The sequence below is a fragment of the Misgurnus anguillicaudatus genome, chromosome 8 (genome assembly GCF_027580225.2).
Source record: "Misgurnus anguillicaudatus chromosome 8, ASM2758022v2, whole genome shotgun sequence".
Lineage (NCBI taxonomy): Eukaryota > Metazoa > Chordata > Actinopteri > Cypriniformes > Cobitidae > Misgurnus > Misgurnus anguillicaudatus.
Genome location: NC_073344.2, coordinates 45,092,496 through 45,115,944, shown reverse-complemented (window position 1 = coordinate 45,115,944; position 23,449 = coordinate 45,092,496).

Below are 23,449 nucleotides of genomic sequence, written 5' to 3'. Positions count from 1 at the left end.
CTCTAAACCCCAAAGGAAGTCGGCCATTTTGATTTTTCGCTGTGATTTCTGTGCAAATTTTGGCATTCCCAGGCTTTGTACTTTAATGTGCTCCTCCTAGATATTTTATCAGATCATCATCATATTTGGTCAATCTCATTCAAAGGCCTTTGCGATGTTAAATTGCGGAGCTTTTGACTTTTCGTTGGAGGGTGTGTCCGTGGCGGCCTGACAAAGTTCAGCGTTTTCGCCATGAAACAGGAAGTGGCTCTAACTCAGGCATACAATGTCCAATCTGCCCCACGCTTCACTTGTTTGATAAGAGTCTTGGCCTGAACACATTTCAATGCCAATATTCAGCTTCAGTCATAGCGCCACCTAGAGGTAGCAGGAAATGCCATGTTTTACGCTGTGATTTACTGCTCATATAGATTTGATCAAATCATCATCATATTTGGTCAGACTGATGTTAAGCCCTTTGCGGTGATAAATTGCGAAGATCTTGACTTTTCGTTTAAGGGCATGTCTGTGGCGGCCTGGCAAAGTGTGATATTTCGCCATGATACAGGAAGCTGTTGTAATTCAGGCATACATTATCCGATCTGCCCCCTACTTCACACGTTTGATAAGGGTCCCGGCCTGAACACGTCAATATAACAATAATCAGGTAGTCATAGCGCCACCTGCTGCACACAGGTGGTGTGGCACATCAATTTTCCTTTGAATATCCACCTATATTTACCCACTTTAATTCATATCCCCCTGGCTCACTGCTTTACTAATGCCATAGGGTGGTGGTGCACATGCGTGCGAGGGCCCTACCATCGCTGCTTGCAGCTTTAATTATTATTATTTTTCTTCTTCTTCTTCTTCTTCTTCTTCTTCTTCTTCTTCTTCTTCTTCTCCGAAATGGATTGCATTTTTGAGGGCCTAAACATACCCGAAAACTCATGAAAATTTGCACACGCGTCAGAAGTGGCGAAAATTTACATGTAGTATAGGCGTCAGAAGTGGGCGTGTAGAAATGGCTCGATAGCGCCACCTGCAAAATTTCAAGAGAACAGCCCCCCCACTACGAAAAATTTACAGATACGAAATTTGGTAGGATCATCTAGCACCCCAAGACCTACAAAAAAGTCTCTTGGAGCTAAGCTCTAAACCCCACAGGAATTCGGCCATTTTGAATTTTCTGTGTCATTTTTTGACATTTCCAAGCGTCGTACTTTAACGAACTTCTCCTAGCGATTTAATCCGATCATTATCATATTTGGTCAGTCTCATCTAAAGGCTTTTGCGATGTTAAATTGCGGAGATCTTGAGTTTTCGTTGGAAGGTGTGTCCGTGGCAGCCTGACAAATTTTGGCATTTTCGCCATGAAACAGGAAGTTGTTATAACTCAGGCATGCATTGTCCAATGTGACCAACACTTCACGTTTGATAAGGGTCTTGACCTGAACACATTTCAATGCCAATATTCAGCTTCAGTCATAGCGCCACCTAGAGGTAGGAGGAAATACCATGTTTTATGCTCTGATTTACTGCTCTTAGAGATTTAATCAAATCATCATCATATCTGGTCTGACTGATCTTAAGCCCTTTGCAATGATAAATTGCGAAGATCTTGACTTTTCGTTGAAGGGCGTGTCCGTGGCAGCCTGGCAAAGTGTGATATTTCGCCATGAAACAGGAAGCTGTTGTAATTCAGGCATACATTATCCGATCTGCACCCGACTTCACACATTTGATAAGGGTCCCGGCCTGAACACGTCAATATAACAATAATCAGGTACAGTCATAGCGCCACCTGCTGCACACAGGCGGTGTGGCACATCAATTTTCGTTTGAATATCCACCTATATTTAACTACTTAAATTCATATCCCCCTGGTTCACAGCTTTACTAAGGCCATAGGGTGGCGGTACCCATACGTGCGAGGGCCCTTCCATCGCTGCTTGCAGCTTTAATTATTATTATTTTTCTTCTTCTTCTTCTTCTTCTTCTTCTCCGAAATGGATCGCAATTTTGAGGGCCTAAACATACCCAAAAACTCATGAAAATTTGCACACGCGTCAGAAGTGGCGAAAATTTACATGTAGTATAGGCGTCAGAAGTGGGCGTGTAGAAATGGCTCGATAGCGCCACCTGCAAAATTTCAAGAGAACAGCCCCCCCACTACGAAAAACGTACAGATACGAAATTTGGTAGGATCATCTAGCACCCCAAGACCTACAAAAAAGTCTCTTGGAGCAAAGCTCTAAACCCCACAGGAAGTCGGCCATTTTGAATTTTTTCTGTCATTTTTTGACATTTCCAAGCGTTGTACTTTAACGAACTCCTCCTAGCGATTTAATCCGATCATTATCATATTTGGTCAGTCTCATCTAAAGGCCTTTGCGATGCTAAATTGCGGAGATCTTGACTTTTCGTTGGAGGGTGTGTCCGTGGCGGCCTGACAAAGTTCGGCATTTTCGCCATGAAACAGGAAGTTGTTATAACTAAGGCATACAATGTCCAATCTGCCCCACGCTTCACATGTTTGATAAGGGTCTTGAAGTGAACACATTTTAATGCCAATATTCAGCTTCAGTCATAGCGCCACCTAGAGGTAGCAGGAAATGCCATGTTTTACGCTGTGATTTACTGCTCTTAGAGATTTAATCAAATCATCATCATATTTGGTCAGACTGATGTTAAGCCCTTTGCCGTGATAAACTGTGAAGATCTTGACTTTTCGTTGAAGGGCGTGTCCGTGGCAGCCTGGCAAAGTGTGATATTTTGCCATGAAACAGGAAGCTGTTGTAATTCAGGCATACATTATCCGATCTGCCCCCGACTTCACAAGTTTGATAAGGGTCCCGGCCTGAACACGTCAATATAAAAATAATCAGGTACAGTCATAGCGCCACCTGCTGCACACAGCCATTGTGGCGCATCAGTTTCCCTTTGAATGTCCACCTATATTTACCCACTTTAATTCATATCCCCCTGGTTCACTGCTTTTCTAATGCCATAGGGTAGCGGTGCACATGCGTGCGAGGGCCCTTCCATCGCTGCTTGCAGCTTTAATTATTATTATTTTTCTTCTTCTTCTTCTTCTCCGAAATGGATCGCATTTTTGAGGGCCTAAACATACCCGAAAACTCATGAAAATTTGCACACACGTCAGAAGTGGCGAAAATTTACATGTAGTATAGGCATCAGAAGTGGGCGTGTAGAAATGGCTCGATAGCGCCACCTGCAAAATTTCAAGAGAACAGCCCCCCCACTACGAAAAACGTACAGATATGAAATTTGGTAGGGTCATCTAGCACTCCAAGACCTACAAAAAAGTATCTTGGAGCGAAGCTCTAAACCCCACAGGAAGTCGGCCATTTTGAATTTTCTGCTCTTAGAGATTTAATCAAATCATCATCATATTTGGTCAGACTGATGTTAAGCCCTTTGCCGTGATAAATTTCGAAGATCTTGACTTTTCGTTGAAGGGCGTGTCGTGGCAGCCTGGCAAAGTGTGATATTTCACCATGAAACAGGAAGCTGTTGTAATTCAGGCATACATTATCCGATCTGCCCCCGACTTCACAAGTTTGTTAAGGGTCCTGGCCTGAACACGTCAATATAACAATAATCAGGTACAGTCATAGCGCCACCTGCTGCACACAGGCGGTGTGGCACATTTTTTGTCCTTTGAATATCCACCTATATTTACCCACTTTAATTCATATCCCCCTGGTTCACTGCTTAACTAATGCCATAGGGTGGCGGTGCACATGCGTGCGAGGGCCCTTCCATCGCTGCTTGCAGCTTTAATATTTTTGTTTTTTTTCTCCGACTTCAGTGGGACTTTAGAAGGCCTAAACATGCTCGAAAACTCATGAAATTTTGCACAGATGTCAAGAGTGATGAAAATTTACATGTGGTGTAGGATTTGGAATTAAGCGTGGGAAAATGGCGCCACCTACAAATTTTTAACTAAGCAGCCCTCAGACTGTGTTTGACGTACAATTACGAAATTCGGTACGCTTCTGTGGCATGACAAGACCTACAAAAAAGTCTCTTGGAGGGAAGCCGTAAACCAAACAGGAGGTCAGCTATACACAGTTATTTTTGTGATTTGGGCGCAGTTTTTGTCATTTCCAGGCGTCATACTTTAACTAACTCCTCCTACAGTTTTCGTTGGATCATCTTTATATTTGGTGAGTGTCATCTTAGGGTCTTTATGATGCTAAATTGCGAAGGATTTTACTCTACGTAAAAATTTGTGTCGGTTCTGGCCCGACAAAGTTTGATGTTTTCCAATGAAACAGGAAGTTGCTGGAACTCATGCATAGAATGTCCGATCTGTCCCAAATTTCACATGATTGCTAAGAGTCCTGACCTGAACACATCTACATAACAATTTTCATTTATAGCCATAGCACCACCAGCTGGCAACCTGAAGGAACATGTTTTAGCGCCACTTTCAAATATTGAATGAAGCAGCCCTTGGACTGTGTTTAACTTACATTTACGAATTTCGGTATGCTCATGTATTATTACAAGCCCTACAAAAAAGTATCTTGGAGCAACGCCCTACACCAAACAGGAAGTCAGCTATTTTGAATTATTTCTCAGATTTTGGCTCAGTTTTTCTCATTTCCAGCAGTCATACTTTACTAACTCCTCCTACAGTTTTCATCGGATCATCATCATATTTGGCGAGTCTCATGATGCTAAATTGCAAAGGATTTGATTCTATATTAAAATTTGTGTCTGTTTCGGCCAGCCAAAGTTTGATGTTTCGCTATGAAACAGGTTGCTGGAACTCAGGCATACAGTGTCCGATCTGTCCCAAACTTCACATGATTGCTAAGAGTCCTGACCTGAACACATCTACATGTCAATAGTCACTTATGGTTATAGCGCCACCAGCTGGCAACAGGAAGTGAATGTTTACAATGATTATGCAATGTCTGATCTGTCCCAAACTTCACATGATTGATAAGAGTCCTGGATTGAACACATGTACATGTCAATAGTCACTTATGGTCATAGCGCCACCAGCTGGCAACAGGAAGCGACATGTTTACAGTGATTATGCAATGTCCCATCTGTCCCAAACTTTACATGATTAATAAGAGTCCTGGATTGAACACATCTACATGTCAGTAGTAACTTATGGTCATAGCGCCACCAGCTGGCAACAGGAAGTGACATGTTTACACTGATTATGCAATGTCCGATCTTTCCCTAACTTCACATGATTAATAAGAGTCCTGGACTGAATACATCTACATGTCAATAGTCACTTATGGTTATAGCGCCACCAGCTGGCAACAGGAAGTGACATTTTTACAATTATTATGCAATGTCCCATCTGTCCCAAACTTTACATGATTAATAAGAGTCCTGGACTGAACACATCTACGTGCCAATAGTCGCTTATGGCCATAGCGCCACCTGCTGGCAACTAGAAGTGACATGTTTTACACTGATTATTCAATGTCAGATCTGCCCTACATTTTACATGATTAATAAAAGTTCTGGACTGAACAAATCTACGTGCCAATATTTACATATAATCTCTCACACTCACACACACTCGCTCGCTCACTCACTCTCTCTCTCTCTCCCTCTCTCATGCTATCTTACACGATGCTACCTCGCTGTCATTTGTAATAAGCAACAGGAAATGTGGCACATTATACTCCACTTTATGGTTCACCTATGTTTATATGCTTAAATGCCTTTTTACTACTGTTCCCTTTAATTCTTATGCCATGGTGTGGCGTTGTCATGTGTGCGAGGGCCCTTCCATCAATGCTTGCAGTTTTAATTAGGGCCCGAGCACCGAGGAGCAGGCCAGAATGGCCTGCACCGAAAGGTGCGAAGCCCTATTGTTTTTGCTCGGATTATTAGGGCCCGAGCACCGAGGAGCAGGCCAGAATGGCCTGCACCGAAAGGTGCGAAGCCCTATTGGTTTTGCTCTAATTTATTATTTTTTTTTATTTTTTATTTTATTTTTTTTAACACTTTTGGGCATTTTGGGTGCCTTAACATACTCGAAAACTCTTGAAATTTGGCACAGACGTCAGAGTCGTCCGTCATTGCAAACAGGCAAAGGCTGGAACACGGGCGTGGCAGGGGAGCTCTGTAGCGCCCCCTGTAATGCAAAAACAAATATTGGGGCACAGATCGGGCAAACATGTACACACATGTACGAAAGTTGGTACACATATAGATCTCATCGACCCAAACAACTTTCACACTCAAACCTAATAGCTCCGCCCAACAGGAAGTTGGCCATTTTGGATTGTTTCAAAAATGCATGCGTTGAACTTTTAAATACTCCTCCGAGGGGATTCATGCGATTGACACCAAACATGGTGATCATGATGCCAAGACATTGGACTTGCTAAATTGCGAAGGGATTTTTGATATCTCGAACGGTTCGGCCATGGCGAAGCGACAAAGTCATGGCGAATTCAGAGAAACAGGAAGTGTCTAATATCTAAGGCAAAAAATGTCTTATTGTGATGACACGCGGGGTGTTTGTTCGTCTGAAGATTCCAATCGCATCGATGTGCCTATTGTGAGTCTCGGGTATAGCGCCACCACCAGGCGCCAGGAAGTGTGTCAGTCACAAAGGTGGATTTTTTTGACAGTTACATGCAATGTTCTTTTAAATACTCCTTTTAGGATATTCATGCGATTGACACCAAAAGTGATCAACATGATGCCGAGACATTGTAGATGGTAAATTGCCAAGGGATTTTTGATATCTCAAACGCTGTTCCCATGGCAACGCGTCAAACATTTACTCAGAGGCGATTCTAGGGTCTATGGGGGCCCCAAGCAGAAAATTCCCTGTGTGCAAGAAGTCTGCAAAACTTCTATACAATGTCCTTTGCTTAACCCACTATTCTACAGTGCAACAGTTACTGCGAAAGATACATATATACAAGTGTAATCATCATCATACCCAACATTATTAACATGTTTGGATGCATAAATAGCATAACGTGTTTGGAAATAATATTGACAGCAGAGAAATATTTTCTACATTATACAATGATAGCAATGATTCATAACTTATTTTTACAAGAATATTTTTACAAGAATATTTTAAGAAACCAGTCATTTTATGAAGCTATACTAAATATTCTTAGTCATAGTTACTGCTAACTGTTATGTAAGTTAGTGTCCTAGAGTTAAATATTAGTAAACTAAATATTAATTTCATATATCTGAAAATACAGAACAGTATAACACATAAGTTACATCTGTTGATTTTCTCAGCAACAATGCAATTCTATAGACTTGACAAAAGGTTTTCCCGAGATTTGTTTGATAATGTTTGAGACCTGACAGGGTGAGGATGTAGTTTGTCTTACCTCCCTTATTAATCTCATCATCTCTCCGTTCTTCTTCCCTTTCCCTGCTTTGCACAAAACATTTCTGATGTACATCTTCAGAAGCCAATAATGATCGAGTCAAAATAAGATAAGCATTGTTATTTAGAAACTTCCTTTAGTCTCGTCATGTTTTCATAAGCTAACTCACTCGCGTGGTGTTTTTTGATTGCGGTTGTGCGCGAATGAACGCAAAGACGCGCGCGGACATGAATACGTGCGTGCACGCGTGATTGCGACTGCTTTGTCGCTTTTACAAACGTAAAATTGGGTAACTACGTTGCATATAGATCCGTTTTTGCCGCGATTGTCTTTGTAAAGGATTGCAATAGTTAACTGCTAAAATTTAAACTTGAGATTTACACTGGGGCACAAAAGATTTACACGTGGGCAAGTGCCTGACTGGAGCTGGACCGGACACATTAAACTACATGTGCATACAGAAAGCTGCTCACTTTAGCGCCTTTTTGTGGTTAAATTGTTTTAAATCACTTGAGTGTTAGCATTTGCAAGCCTTTGAAACACGTGCAAATGATAAACCTTTCCTATTTAAATTTGCGTATTAATCTGGGAATCACATGCGAGCCGAACCATGGGTCGTGATCCGTACGGATCAACTGCGACAGCACTACTGAACGATACACCGTCACCCATTCGCTACGTTCATTTTCGAAACTGGCAAGTTATCGACCTGGGTTGGATTTTGACTGGGCTAAGCCAATGTCAATCAACATTCCATCCAATCGGAATTTTGATATGCAGTCATGTTGAGTATCTACTTTCATCTACTGGGTGTAGCTGGCCATCCGAGAAACAAACTTGGGGGCCCTCTAGTGGCTCGGGGCTCCAAGCAGTTGCCTGCCTTGCCTGTTGACAAGGTGCGCCTCTGCATTTACTTTTATTTCAGGTATATTTAAGGCTCTTGGCGTGCTTAGATTAACTTTAAATTCGGCACACACATCAGAGTTGTCGGCTGTTAAGTTTTGACAAAAAGGTCAGATAAAGGCGTGTCTATTTAGTGGCTCACTAGCGCCCCTGTTTATCTAAAATGTTGGGTTTCATTTACCTACAGTACCTAAATGGGTCAGTAGCAACATGAAATAGTCCACCGATATTTACCCACTTGATGCACTTGCCCACCGTGCACCTTTTCCAGGAGGCACCGTGTAGTGGTAAATAAACGTGCGAGGGCCTGCCATCGCTGCTTGCAGCTATATTTTTTATTATTAGGGCCCGAGCACCGAGGAGCAGGCCAGAATGGCCTGCACCGAAAGGTGCGAAGCCCTATTGGTTTTGCTCGAATGTATTTTTTTTTAACACTTTTGGGCATTTTGGGTGCCTTAACATACTCGAAAACTCTTGAAATTTGGCACAGACGTCAGAGTCGTCCGTCATTGCAAACGGGCAAAGGCTGGAACACGGGCGTGGCACGGGGGCTCTGTAGCGCCCCCTGTACTGCAAAATAAAACATTGATGCACAGATCGTGCAAACATGTATGCACATGTATGAGAGTTGGTACGCATATAGATATCATCGACCCGAACAACTTTCGCCCTCTAACATTTAAGCTCCGCCCAACAGGAAGTCAGCTATTTTGGATTGTTTAAAAAATGCATGCGTTGAACTTTTGAATACTCCTCCTAGAGGATGCATGCGATTGACACCAAAAGTGGTGAACATGATGTCGAGACATTGGACTTGCTAAATTGTGAAGGGATTTTTGATATCTCGAACGGTTCTGCCATGGCGAGCCGACAAAGTTGTGGCGAAATCAGAGAAACAGGAAGTGTCTAATATCTAATGCAAAAAATGTCTTATTGTAATGACACGCGGGGTGTTTGTTCATCTGAAGATTCCGATCGCATCGATGTGCCTATTGTGACTCCCGGGTATAGCGCCACCAGCAGGCGCCAGGAAGTGTGTCAGTCACAAAGCTGGATTTTTTTGAAAGTTCCATGCAATGTTCTTTTAAATACTCCTTCTAGGATTTTCATGCGATTGACACGAGAAGTGGTCAACCTGATGCCGAGACATTGTAGATAATAAATTGCGAAGGGATTTTTGATATCTCAAACGCTGTTCCCATGGCAACCTGTCAAACTTTACTTTCATTTTAAAGGCTTATTTAAGCCTTTCAGTTGCATACAGTTAACTTTTAAATACTCCTTCTAGGATTTTCATGCGATTGACACGAGAAGTGGTCAACCTGATGCCGAGACATTGTAGATAATAAATTGCGAAGGGATTTTTGATATCTCAAACGCTGTTCCCATGGCAACCTGTCAAACTTTACTTTCATTTTAAAGGCATATTTAAGCCTTTCAGTTGCATACAGTTAACTTTTAAATACTCCTTCTAGGATTTTCATGCGATTGACACGAGAAGTGGTCAACATGATGCCGAGACATTGTAGATGATAAATTGCGAGGGAATTTTTGACATCTCGAACGCTGTTCCCATGGCAACGCGTCAAACTTTACTTTAATTTCAGGCATGTTTAAGGCTCTTGGCGTGCTTAGTTAAACTTTAAATTTGGCACCCACATCAGAGTTTTCGGCTGTTAAGTGTTGACAAAAAGGTCAGACATAGGCGTGCCTCTTAAGTGGCTCACTAGTGCCCCTGTTTGTTTAAAATGTGGGGTTTCTTTTACCTACAGTCCCCAAATGGCTCAGAAACAACATTAAATAGCCCACTGATATTTTACCCACTTGATGCCCTTGCCCACCGTGCATCGTTTTCTCGGACGCACCGTGTAGCGGTAAAAAAACGTGCGAGGGCCCGCCATTGCTGCTTGCAGCTATATATATATATATATATTTTTTAACACTTTTGGACTTTTTGGGTGCCTTAACATACTCGAAAACTCTTGAAATTTGGCACAGACGTCAGAGTCGTCCGTCATCGCAGAAATCCAAAGGCTGGAATACGGCCGTGGCACGGGGGCTCTGTAGCGCCCCCTGTAATGCAAAAAAAAACATTAATGCACAGATCGGGCAAAAATGTACGCACTTGTACGAGAGTTGGTACGCTTATACATCTCATCGCCCCTAACAACTTTTGCCCTCTAACATTTAAGCTCCGCCCAACAGGAAGTCGGCTATTTTGGATTGTTTAAAAAATGCATGCGTTGAACTTTTAAATACTCCTCCTAGGGGATTCATGCGATTGACACCAAACATGGTAAACATGATGTCGAGACATTGTACTTGTTAAATTGCGAAGAGATTTTTGATATCTCGAACGGTTCTGCCATGGCGAGGCGACAAATTTATGGCAAATTCAGAGAAACAGGAAGTGTCTAATATCCAAGACAAAAAATGTCTTATTGTGATGTCATGCGGGGTGTTTGTTCGTCTGAAGATTCCGATCGCATCGATGTGCCTATTGTGACTCCCGGGTATAGCGCCACCACCAGGCGCCAGGAAGTGTGTCAGTCACAAAGCTGATTTTTTTTGACAGTTCCATGCAATGTTCTTTTAAATACTCCTTCTAGAAAAATCATGCAATTGACACCAAAAGTGGTCAACATGAAGCCGAGAGATAGTAGATGATAAATTGCGAAGGGATTTTTTATATCTTAAACGCTGTTCCCATGGCAACGCGTCAAATTTACTTTTATTTTAAAGGCATATTTAAGCCTTTCAGTTGACGCCGATGTTCTTTTAAATACTCCTTCTAGGATATTTATGCGATTAACACCAGAAGTGGTCAACATGATGCCGAGACATTGTAGATGATAAATTGCGAAGGGATTTTTGATATCTCAAATGCTGTTCCCATGGCAATGCGTCAAACTTTACTTTCATTTTAAAGGCATATTTAAGCCTTTCAGTTGACGCCGATGTTCTTTTAAATAATCCTTCTAGGATATTCATGCGATTAACACCAGAAGTGGTCAACATGATGCCGAGACATTGTAGATGATAAATTGCAATGGGATTTTTGATATCTCAAATGTTGTTACCATGGCAACGCATCAAACTTTACTTTCATTTTAAAGGCATATTTAAGCCTTACAGTTGCATGCAGTGAACTTTTAAATATTCCTTCTAGAATATTTATGCGATTAACTGCCGAAGTTGTCAACATGATGCCGAGACATTGTAGCTGATAAATTGCGAAGGGATTTTTGATATCTTGAACGCTGTTCCCATGGAAACGCCGCAAATTTTACTTTTATTTCAGGTATATTTAGGGCTCTTGGCGTGCTTATATTAACCTAAAAGTTGGCACACACATCAGAGTTGTTGGCTGTTAAGTGTGCACAAAAAGGTCAGACAAAGGCGTGTTTCTTAAGTGGCTCACTAGTGCCCCCGTTTGTCTAAAATGTGGGGTTTCTTTTATCTACAGCCCCCAAATGGGTCAGTAACAACATTAAATAGCCCACTGATATTTACCCACTTGATGCCCTTGCCCAACGTGCATCGTTTTCTCGGACGCACCGTGTAGCGGTAAAAAAACGTGCGAGGGCCCGCCATCGCTGCTTGCAGCTATATTTAGGGCCCGAGCATCGAGGAGCAGGCCAGAATGGCCTGCACCGAAAGGTGCGAAGCCCTATTGTTTTTGCTCGGATTATTAGGGCCCGAGCACCGAGGAGCAGGCCAGAATGGCCTGCACCGAAAGGTGCGAAGCCCTATTGTTTTCGCTCGAATTTATTATTATTTTTTTTATTTTTTATTTTATTTTATTTTTTTTAACACTTTTGGGCATTTTGGGTGCCTTAACATACTCGAAAACTCTTGAAATTTGGCACAGACGTCAGAGTCGTCCGTCATTGCGAACGGGCAAAGGCTGGAACACGGGCGTGGTAGGGGGCTCTGTAGCGCCCCCTGTAATGCAAAAAAAAACATTGATGCACAGATCGTGCAAATATGTACGCACATGTACGAGAGTTGGTACGCATATAGATCTCATCGACCCGAACAACTTTCGCCCTCTAACATTTAAGCTCCGCCCAACAGGAAGTCAGCTATTTTGGATTGTTTAAAAAATGCATGCGTTGAACTTTTGAATACTCCTCCTAGAGGATGCATGCGATTGACACCAAAAGTGGTGAACATGATGTCGAGACATTGGACTTGCTAAATTGCGAAGGGATTTTTGATATCTCGAACGGTTCTGCCATGGCGAGCCGACAAAGTTGTGGCGAAATCAGAGAAACAGGAAGTGTCTAATATCTAAGGCAAAAAATGTCTTATTGTGATGACATGCGGGGTGTTTGTTCGTCTGAAGATTCCGATCGCATCGATGTGCCTATTGTGACTCCCGGGTATAGCGCCACCAGCAGGCGCCAGGAAGTGTGTCAGTCACAAAGCTGGATTTTTTTGAAAGTTCCATGCAATGTTCTTTTAAATACTCCTCCTAGGATTTTCATGCGATTGACACCAAAAGTGGTCACCATGATGCCGAGACATTGTAGATGATAAATTGCGAAGGGATTTTTGATATCTCAAACGCTGTTCCCATGGCAACGCGTCAAACTTTACTTTCATTTTAAAGGCATATTTAAGCCTTTCAGTTCCATACAGTTAACTTTTAAATACTCCTAGTATTTTCATGCGATTTACACGAGAAGTGGTCAAGATGATGCCGAGACATTGTAGATGATAAATTGCGAAGGGATTTTTGATATCTCGAACGCTGTTCCCATGGCAATGCATCAAACTTTACTTTCATTTTTACACATATTTAAGGCTGACAGTTACATGCTGTGAACCTTTAAATACTCCTCGTATGGGATTCATGCGATTGACACCAGAAGTGGTCAACATGATGCCGAGACATTGTAGATGATAAATTGCGAAGGAATTTTTGACATCTCGAACGCTGTTCCCATGGCAATGCGTCAAACTTTACTTTAATTACAGGCATATTTAAGGCACTTGGCGTGCTTAGTTGAACATTAAATTTGGCACACACATCATAGTTATCAGCTGTTAAGAGTTGACAAAAAGGTCAGATATAGAAGTGACACTTAAGTGGCTCACTAGTGCCCCTGTTTGTCTAAAATGTGGGGTTTCTTTTACCTACAGTCCCCAAATGGCTCAGAAACAACATTAAATAGCCCACTGATATTTTACCCACTTGATGCCCTTGCCCACCGTGCATCGTTTTCTCGGACGCACCGTGTAGCGGTAAAAAAACGTGCGAGGGCCCGCCATTGCTGCTTGCAGCTATATTTATTATTAGGGCCCGAGCACCGAGGAGCAGGCCAGAATGGCCTGCACCGAAAGGTGCGAAGCCCTATTGTTTTTGCTCGAATTTATTATTATTTTTTTTATTTTTATTTTTTTTAACACTTTTGGGCATTTTGGGTGCCTTAACATACTCGAAAACTCTTGAAATTTGGCACAGACGTTAGAGTCGTCCGTCATTGCGAACAGACAAAGGCTGGAACACGGGCGTGGCACGGGGGCTCTGTAGCGCCCCCTGTAATGCAAAAACAAACAGTAGTGCGCAGATCGGGCAAACATGTACGCACATTTACGAAAGTTGGTACACATATAGATCTCATCGACCCGAGCAACTTTCGCCCTCTAACATTTTAGCTCCGCCCAACAGGAAGTCCGCCATTTTGAATTGTTTAAAAAATGCATGCGGTGAACTTTTGAATACTCCTCCTAGGGGATTCAAGCAAATGACACCAAACGTGGTGATCATGATGTCAAGACATTGGACTTGCTAAATTGCGAAGGGATTTTTAATATCTCGAACGGTGTTGCAATGGCGAAGCGGCAAAGCCATGGCGAAATCAGAGAAACAGAAAGTGTCTAATATCTAAGGGAAAAAATGTCTTATAGTGATGACACGCCGGGTGTTTGTTCGTCTGAAGATTCCGATCGCATCCATGTGCCTATTGTAAGTCTAGGGTATAGCGCCACCACCAGGCGCCAAGAAGTGTTGCAGTCACAAAGGTTGATTTTTTTTTAAAGTTCCATGTGATGTTCTTTTAAAAACTCCTCCTAGAATGTTTATGCGATTGACACCAAAAGTGGTCAACATGATGCCAAGACATAGTAGATGATAAATTGCGAAGGGATTTTTGATATCTCGAACGCTGTTCCCATGGCAACGTGTCAAACTTTACTTTCATTTTAAAGGCATATTTAAGCCTTACAGTTTCATGCAGTGAACTTTTAAATACTCCTTCTAGGATATTCATGCGATTGACACCAAAAGTGGTCAACATGATGCTGAGACATTGTAGATGATAAATTGCGAAGGGATTTTTGATATCTCGAATGTTGTTCCTAAGGCAACGTGACAAATTTTACTTTCATTTTAAAGGCTTATTTAAGCATTACAGTTGCATGCGATGTTCTTTTAAATACTCCTTCTAGGTAAATAATGTTATTGGCACCAGAAGTGGTCAACATGATGCTGAGACATTGTAGATGCTAAATTGCCAAGGAATGTTTGACATCTCGAACGCTGTTCCCACGGCAACACGTCAAACTTTACTTTTATTTCAGGCATATTTAAGGCTCTTGGCGTGCTTAGATTAAATTTAAATTTGGCACACACATCAGAGTTGTCGGCTGTTAAGTGTTGACAAAAACGTCAGATAAAGGCGTGTCTATTTAGTGTCTCACTAGCGCCCCCGTTTGTCTAAAATGTGGGTTTTTTTTACATACAGTACCTAAATAGATCAGTAGCAACATGAAATAGTCCACTGATATTAACCCACTTGATGCACATGCCCACCGTGCATCGTTTTCTTGGAGGCACCGTGTAGCGGTAAAAAAACGTGCGAGGGCCCGCCATCGCTGCTTGCAGCTATATATTTTTTTATTTTTATTTTTTTTAACACTTTTGGGCATTTTGGGTGCCTTAACATACTCGAAAACTCTTGAAATTTGGCACAGACGTCAGAGTCGTCTGTCATTGCGAACGGGCAAAGGCTGGAACACGGGCGTGGCACGGGGGCTCTGTAGCGCCCCCTGTAATGCAAAAAAAACCATTGACGCACAGATCGTGCAAACATGTACGCACATGTACGAGAGTTGGTACGCATATAGAGCTCATCGACCCGAACAACTTTCGCCCTCTAACATTTAAGCTCCGCCCAACAGGAAGTCGGCAATTTTGGATTGTTTAAAAAATGCATGCGTTGAACTTTTAAATACTCCTCCTAGAAGATGCATGCGATTGACACCAAAAGTGGTGAACATGATGTCAAGACATTGGACTTGCTAAATTGCGATTTGCGAACGGTTCTGCCATGGTGAGCCGACAAAGTTGTGGCGAAATCAGAGAAACAGGAAGTGTCTAATATCTAGGGCAAAAAATGTCTTATTGTGATGCCATGCGGGGTGTTTGTTCGTCTGAAGATTCTGATCGCATCTATGTGCCTATTGTGAGGCTCGGCTATAGCACCACCACCAGGCGCCAGGAAGTGTGTCAGTCATGAACTTTAAAATACTCCTCCTAGAGGATGCATGCGATTGACACCAAAAGTGGTGAGCATGATGTCGAGACATTGGACTTGCTAAAGTGCGAAGGGATTTTTGATATCTCGAACGGTGTTGCCATGGCGAGCCGTCAAATTTATGGCGAATTCAGAGAAACAGGAAGTGTCTAATATCTAGAGCAAAAAATGTCTTATTGGGATGAAACGCAGTGTGTATGTTCGGACAAGGATTCCGATCGCATCGATGTGCCTATTGTGAGTCTCCGGTATAGCGCCACCAACAGGCACCAGGAAGTGTTGCAGTCACAAAAGGTGGATTTTTTGACAGTTGCATGTGGTGAACTTTTAAATACTCCTCCTAGGATTTTCATGCGATTGACAGCAAAAGTGGTCAACATGATGCTGAGACATTGTAGATGATAAATTGCGAAGGGATTTTTGATATCTTGAACGCTGTTCCCATTGCAACACGTCAAACTTTACTTTCATTTTCAGGCATATTTAAGCTCTTGGCATGCACTTTGGGTGCCTTAACATGCTCGAAAACAACAGAAATTTGGCACAGACGTCAAAGTCGCGTGCCACTAGGCTCATGCAAAGGCTGGAATATGGGCGTGGCAAGGGAGCTCTGTAGCGCCCCCTGTAATGCAAAAACAAACGTTGGGGCACAGATCGGGCAAACATGTACGCACATGTATGAGAGTTGGTATACATATAGATCTCGTCGACCCGAACAACTTTCGCACTCAAACATTTTAGCTCCGCCCAACAGGAAGTCGGTTGTTTTGGATTGTTTCAAGCATGCATGGGGTGAACATTTAAATACTCCTCCTAGGGGTTTCATGCGATTGACACCAAACGTGGTGATCATGATGCCGAGACAATGGAGATGCTAAATTGCGAAGGGATTTTTGATATCTCAAACGGTTCTGCTATGGTGAGGCGACAAATTTATGGTAAAATCAGAGAAACAGGAAGTGTCTAATATCTAAGGCAAAAATGTCTTATTGGGATGACACGCGGGGTGTTTGTTCGTCTGAAGATTCCAATCGCATTGATGTGCCTATTGTGACTCCCGGGTATAGCGCCACCAGCAGGCGCCAGGAAGTGTGTCAGTCACAAAGGTGGATTTTTTTGGTCAACATGATGCTGAGACATTGTAGATGATAAATTGCGAAGGGATTTTTGATATCTTGAAGGCTGTTCCCATGGCAACGTGTCAAACTTTACTTTCATTTTTACAAATATTTAAGGCTGACAGTTGCATGCAGTGATCTTTTAAATACTTCTTTTAGAGGATTCATGCGATTGACACCAGAAGTGGTCAACATGATGCTGAGACATTGTAGACACTAAATTGCAAAATAATTTTTGACATTTCGAACGCTGTTCCCATGGCAACGCGTCAAACTTTACTTTTATTTAAGGCTTTTTTAAGGCTTTTGGCATGCTTGGATTAACTTGAAATTTAGCACACACATCAGAGTTGTCGGCTGTTAAGTGTTGACAAAAAGGTCAGATAAAGGCGTGTCTATTTAGTGGCTGACTAGCCCCCCCCCCGTTTGTCTAAAATGTGGCATTTCTTTTACCTACAGTCCCCAAATGGGTCAGTAACAACATTAAATAGCCCACTGATATTTACCCACTTGAGGCCCTTGCCCATCGTGCATCGTTTTCTCGGACGCACCATGTAACGGAAAAAAAAACGTGCGAGGGCCCGCCATCGCTGCTTGCAGCTATATTTTTTTTTTATTATTATTATTTTTTTTTAACACTTTTGGGCACTTTGGGTGCCTAAACATACTCGAAAACTCTTGAAATTTGACACAGATGTCAGAGTCGTCGGCCATCAGGTCTGGGCAAAGGCTGGAACACGGGCGTGGCATGGGGGCTCTGTAGCGCCCCCTGTAATGCAAAAACAAACATTGGGGCACAGATCGGGCAAAAATGTTCGCACATGCATGAAAGTTGGTACACATATAGATCTCATCGACCTGAACAACTTTCGCACTCTAACCTTTTAGCTCCGCCCAACAGGAAGTCGGCCATTTTGGATTGTTTAAAGAATGCATGCGGTGAACTTTTGAATACTCCTCCAAAGGGAATACAAGGGATTGACACCGCACGTGGTGATCATGATGTCGAGACATTGTACTTGCTAAATTGCGAAGGGATTTTTGATATCTCGAACGGTTCTGACATGGCAAGGCGACAAAGTTGTGGTGAAATCAGAGAAACAGGAAGTGTCTGATATCTTAGGCAAAAAATGTCTTATAGTGATGACACGCGGGGTGTTTGTTCGTCTGAACATTCCGATCGCATCGATGTGCCTATTGTAAGTCTCGTGTATAGCGCCACCACCAGGCGCCAGGAAGTGTGTCAGTCACAAAGGTTGATTTCTTTGACAGTTCCATGTGATGTTCTTTTAAATACTCCTTCTACAATATTCATGCGATTGACACCAAAAGTGGTCAACATGATGCCAAGACATTGTAGATGATAAATTGCGAAGGGATTTTTGATATCTCGAACGTTGTTCCCATGGCAACGCATCAAACTTTACTTTCATTTTAAAGGCATATTTAAGCCCTTCAGTTGCATGCAGTTAACTTTTAAATACTCCTTCTAGAATAATCATGCAATTGACACCAAAAGTGGTCAACATGAAGCGTTCAAGATATCAAAAATCCCTTCGCAATTTATCATCATCTATGTCTATAGATGATGATAAATTGCGAAGGGATTTTTGATATCTTGAACGCTGTTCCCATGGCAACGCGACAAACTTTACTTTCATTTTAAAGGCATATTGAAGCCTTACAGTTGCATGCAGTGAACTTTTGAACAACCAGATAAAAGAAAGTGTTCATATATTTCAATTTAAAAAAAGGTTTAAAAAATCTATTTTCGCTAAGTATATAAGAGAGGGGTGAGTTGGAAAACTGCTACTGCCTGATTTTGATTTTGATTTTCTCTTTATTTTTTTATGTATTTTTTTGTGTGTGTTTATTTTAAAAGCTGTGTTTTTGATTTTAAATTGTTTGATGTGAGCTTTAGGTACTGTGATGTTTGGGGATAGGTTTTTGATAAGCCTAATATAACTTAATATAACGCCAATAGAGTTTTTTGTTCAGAAGCTATTGCATTGTTCTTCCTATGGTGTTTTCGAATCGATAGGAGTTACGGTTACGAAGCTATTAGTGATTGTTTTTAATGTGGTAAAACGTAATTCGAAACCAGGCATGTTTGGTATCATAGGATTCGAAAACAATTCAGGATCATATAAAAGCAATTCCCATGGAAATTCGTTGATCACAGATAAAGTTATAGGCTTATAAAGTGTAACCGTTGGATAATCACAGTATTTAATGCCATCTTTCCCGTTATAGCGCCACCTATTGTCCGATCGGCAAGCTTTTTATATCACGACCTCAGACCGATGGCCTTCATATACTATTCAAGCCTCGTGATGATATCTCAAACCCCTCTCGAGTTATGGCCATTTAAATGTTCTAAGCTCCGCTCATTTATGTTTTTGGCCACTCCTTTCGTGTATGAATACAATTTCAATTTTTTTTTGATAATTATTTATAGTCACACTCCACAGAATCAATCAGCTTTGGTTATGTTCCGATCGGGCGAAAAACCTAGGACTAGTTCGCAAAAGTAGGTTTTGAAGGTTATCACCAATAACTCACAAACCGTTTGATTGACAGCAACGCTTCAAGAGGAAAGTTGTTCACCATGGGCAGATCTATCATATGATGTCATGTTTGTGTGTGTATGTCAAACGTCACGTGATACAGGCACTGAAATATGTTATTACGCCCCCTAGTGGCCAAATGACACCGTAATTCTTACAGACCTTCAGGAGCAGTACACGAAGAAGCACAGTGCGTTTCGTTCCGATCGACCTTCGTTAACCCTGTCAAATCAGTCCTCAACCTTCATTGGCCAATGACGGCCATGTTTTTGGAGATACGCCAATGTCCTTCCACACCCTCATGGTACATTGCAAAAAGACACACCATACCAAATATTGAGAGTATCGGGAAAACGGTTGTGTAGTAATAGCCATTCCCGAGCTCAAGCCTGTTATAGCGCCACCTAGTGGCCAAAATCCTCATCTTTTTAACTGTGTCCCCGGAGTGAGCTGGTACATATGTGTACAAAACCTCGTTAAGATATCTCAAACGGTTCACGAGTTATATCCATTTTAGTGACGATAGGCTACTTCCTGTATGGAGCTTTGGCGCCCCTTAGTGACCCTGAAGCGAAATTTCAAAATCTGTTCGATAATTATTTACCTACTCACTCCACAGATTTCTCCTGCATTGGAACGATTCCGATCGGGCAAAAAACCTAGGAGTAGTTCGCAAAAGTAGGATTTGAAGGTTATCACCAATAACTCACGAACCGTTTGATTGACAGCAACGCTTCAAGAGGCAAAGTTGTTCACCATGGGCAGATCTATCATATGATGTCATGTTTGTGTGTGTATGTCAAACGTCACGTGATACAGGCACCGAAATATGGCATTACGCCCCCTAGTGGCCAAATGACACTGTAATTTTTACAGACCTTCATGAGCAGTACACGAAGAAGCACAGTGCGTTTCGTTCCGATCGACCTTCGTTAACCCTGTCAAATCAGTCCTCAACTTTCATTGGCTGATGACGGCCATGTTTTTGGAGATACGCCAATGTCCTTCCAGACCCTCATGGTACATTGCACAAAGACACACCATAGCAAATATTAAGTGTATCGGGCTAACGGTTGTGTAGTAATAGCCATTCCCGAGCTAAATCCTGTTATAGCGCCACCTAGTGGCCAAAATCTGCATCTTTTTTACTGTTACACCGGAGTGAGCTGGTACACATGTGTACCAAACCTCGTTAAGATATCTCAAACCGTTCACGAGTTATATCCATTTCAGTGACAATAGGCTACTTCCTGTATGGAGTTTTGGCGCCCTTAGTGACCCTGAAGCAAAATTTCAAATTCTGTTCGATAATTATTTACCTACTCACTCCACAGATTTCTCCTGCATTGGAACGATTCCGATCGGGCGAAAAACCTAGGACTAGTTCATTTTGGCTAGAAATGCATATTATGCAAATTAGCGAAAAATTTCATACCGGAAATGAAATCGGAGATATACATTTTTTAAGTTTGGAGCCAGGGATTACAATGGTACCAAATACTTGAGTGTCTGATGTCCGGTTTAGGAGTTATGAGCCCCAACGCGTCGGGCATTGCTATAGCGCCACCTATGGGCCGATTTGGCTGATTCACTGTATCTGAGTAACGTGCTGATATACAACCAGTTGACCAAGTGGCAAGTTTCTACGACTTACGGTTTGTGCTGGGCGACGCGTTTTATGGCGGAAAAATAATAATAATAATAATAATTAAAGCTGCAAGCAGCAATTGCCGGGTTTTGAGCTTTAAGGCAACGTCAGAAACCTCACACGTCGCTTACCAGGCTGAGCAGTAAAACCCCGAACACAGCCACAATGAATGATAGACCATCTCACTCCAGAAAAACGAAAGAGATGGTCAAAAAAGGATCATACATACTATGTATGCTTACACACACGTGCACCTATAAGACAAACATGTAATGTCCTCAATGTGACGTTATGAGTATAATTTGTTAACGAGAATTTGTTTTTCAGATTTATAACGTAACATACAATTCAGAAATGGCCGTGTTTAGATGAACTACAAGGCCATTGAGTCGTGGTATGGTGCAATGGTGAAAACAGACTGCACACGTGTACATAACCCACACACACACACACACACAGCAGCGCAGCAGACCGCAAGGACCTACAGTGAACAGCAAACACAGCTGGAAAGATAATGCTTGACTTATTTAATGTCCTCCTGCATTGTGCTATGATAACCCCAGGACTAAGCATAAGGCAAAACCTGGCATTTTGGTATCGTTGGTCTCTGCAACAATTCAGGACTCCTGTAAAAAAAGTCCCATGAAAATAAGTTGACTGCAGCCAAAGTTGTAGGCGTGTAAAATATGCGTCGGACCACTAGGTGGCGCTGCAACGAAACTGTAGGCTCCCTCAGGTCCTGACTGCCATCAGAATTACCAAGTACCGTGTCATTACGCATACATTTGGGGAAGATACAACCTTAAATACATTAGTTATCAGCAAAAAAATGGCTCTCATTCAGTGAAATCTCTCCGCTCTCTACTCACTTTTAAGTGAAAATAACAAATAACCACAGGATGGCGCTACGACAAAATTGTGCATGCAACGTCAGGTCATGACTTTGTTACATTTAGCTAGTATCATGGCTAAACACTTTGATGAAAAAACAGTTGTAAGACCATTGGGCTCGCTCAATGTCAAAGGTTTTGTTCAATTATGAGGCGAACTAGTGGTGCAGGCATATTATTTTTTGGCTGTTGCCTCAGACTCTGCTCAGACATCAGCGTATCAAATCTGGTGAAAAAATGTCATTTCATTGCGGAGTTATAACCATTTATGTGTAGAAAACACCAAAAATGAATGTAATTTTTAGTTTTGTGCAATTTTGGGCCATTTCTGATGGAAATTTTAACATAACGCCAATAGAGTTTTTTGTTTAGAAGGTAATGTAATGTTCTTCCTATGGTGTTTTTGAGTCGATCGGAATAACCCTCGTGAAGTTATTCACGCATGTTTTGTAAGCGCAGAACTAACCGTAAGGCAAAACCTGGTATGTTTAGTATCGTAGGACTTGGAAACAATTCAGGATGATAAAAAACAACTCCCATGAAAATCTCTTGACCACAGATAAAATTATAGGCGTGAAAGTTGTAACTATTGCATAATCAGAGTATTAAGTGCCATTTCCCCCATGTTTTCTGGTGCGTTCTTTGGAAGTTGTGTTGCTCGACTGCATACGTCATTGATGTTCTCACATTTCAATTAAAATACATTAGAAAATGAAGATTTATTTCTTTTAAAATATACAATCATTGTAGTTTCATTCTTACATTGAAATGTAATGGTTGCTTTTCTGAAATGAAACCCGAAATATTAAACCTTGATGACGTATGTGGTCGACCAAATGCGACTTCCGTAGAACGAACTTGAAAACATGTTCGGGATGTGTCTGGCGGAACTGGCATGAATGGCCACCCTATGAGAGATACATACAAAATGTGCAGAGCAGTGGACCTCCAGGAATGGAGTTGAGAGCCACTGTATTATACAAAATACACAAATAATGTTTTTAGCAATAGGTGAAATAGGTGCTCTTTAAGTTTTGCAGGGCATTTAGTGTAGTAATTGCACAATTTTGACATTGACATGTAAATTAGGAAATTTACAATACAGAGTGGCCAAAGTATTACAGCTCCCGCAATTTATCAAAGTAATGCAACATTTGCATAGAAAGATATGAGAGTAAAATAGCAGGTTTCAGAAAAGGTGTGTCTCTGTAGAACAGGGGTGGGCAACTCCTGGTCCTTAGGGCCAGTGTCCTTGCAGAGTTTAGCTCCAACCCTAATCAAACACAGGTGAAAAATCAAATTAAAGCCTTCAGGACTGTTTGAAAATATCATTCAGGTGTGTTTGATTAAGGTTGAAGCTAAACTATGCAGGACTGTGGCCCTCGATGCCCACCCCTGCTGTAGAAATGAAAGTATGTACCATTTACACT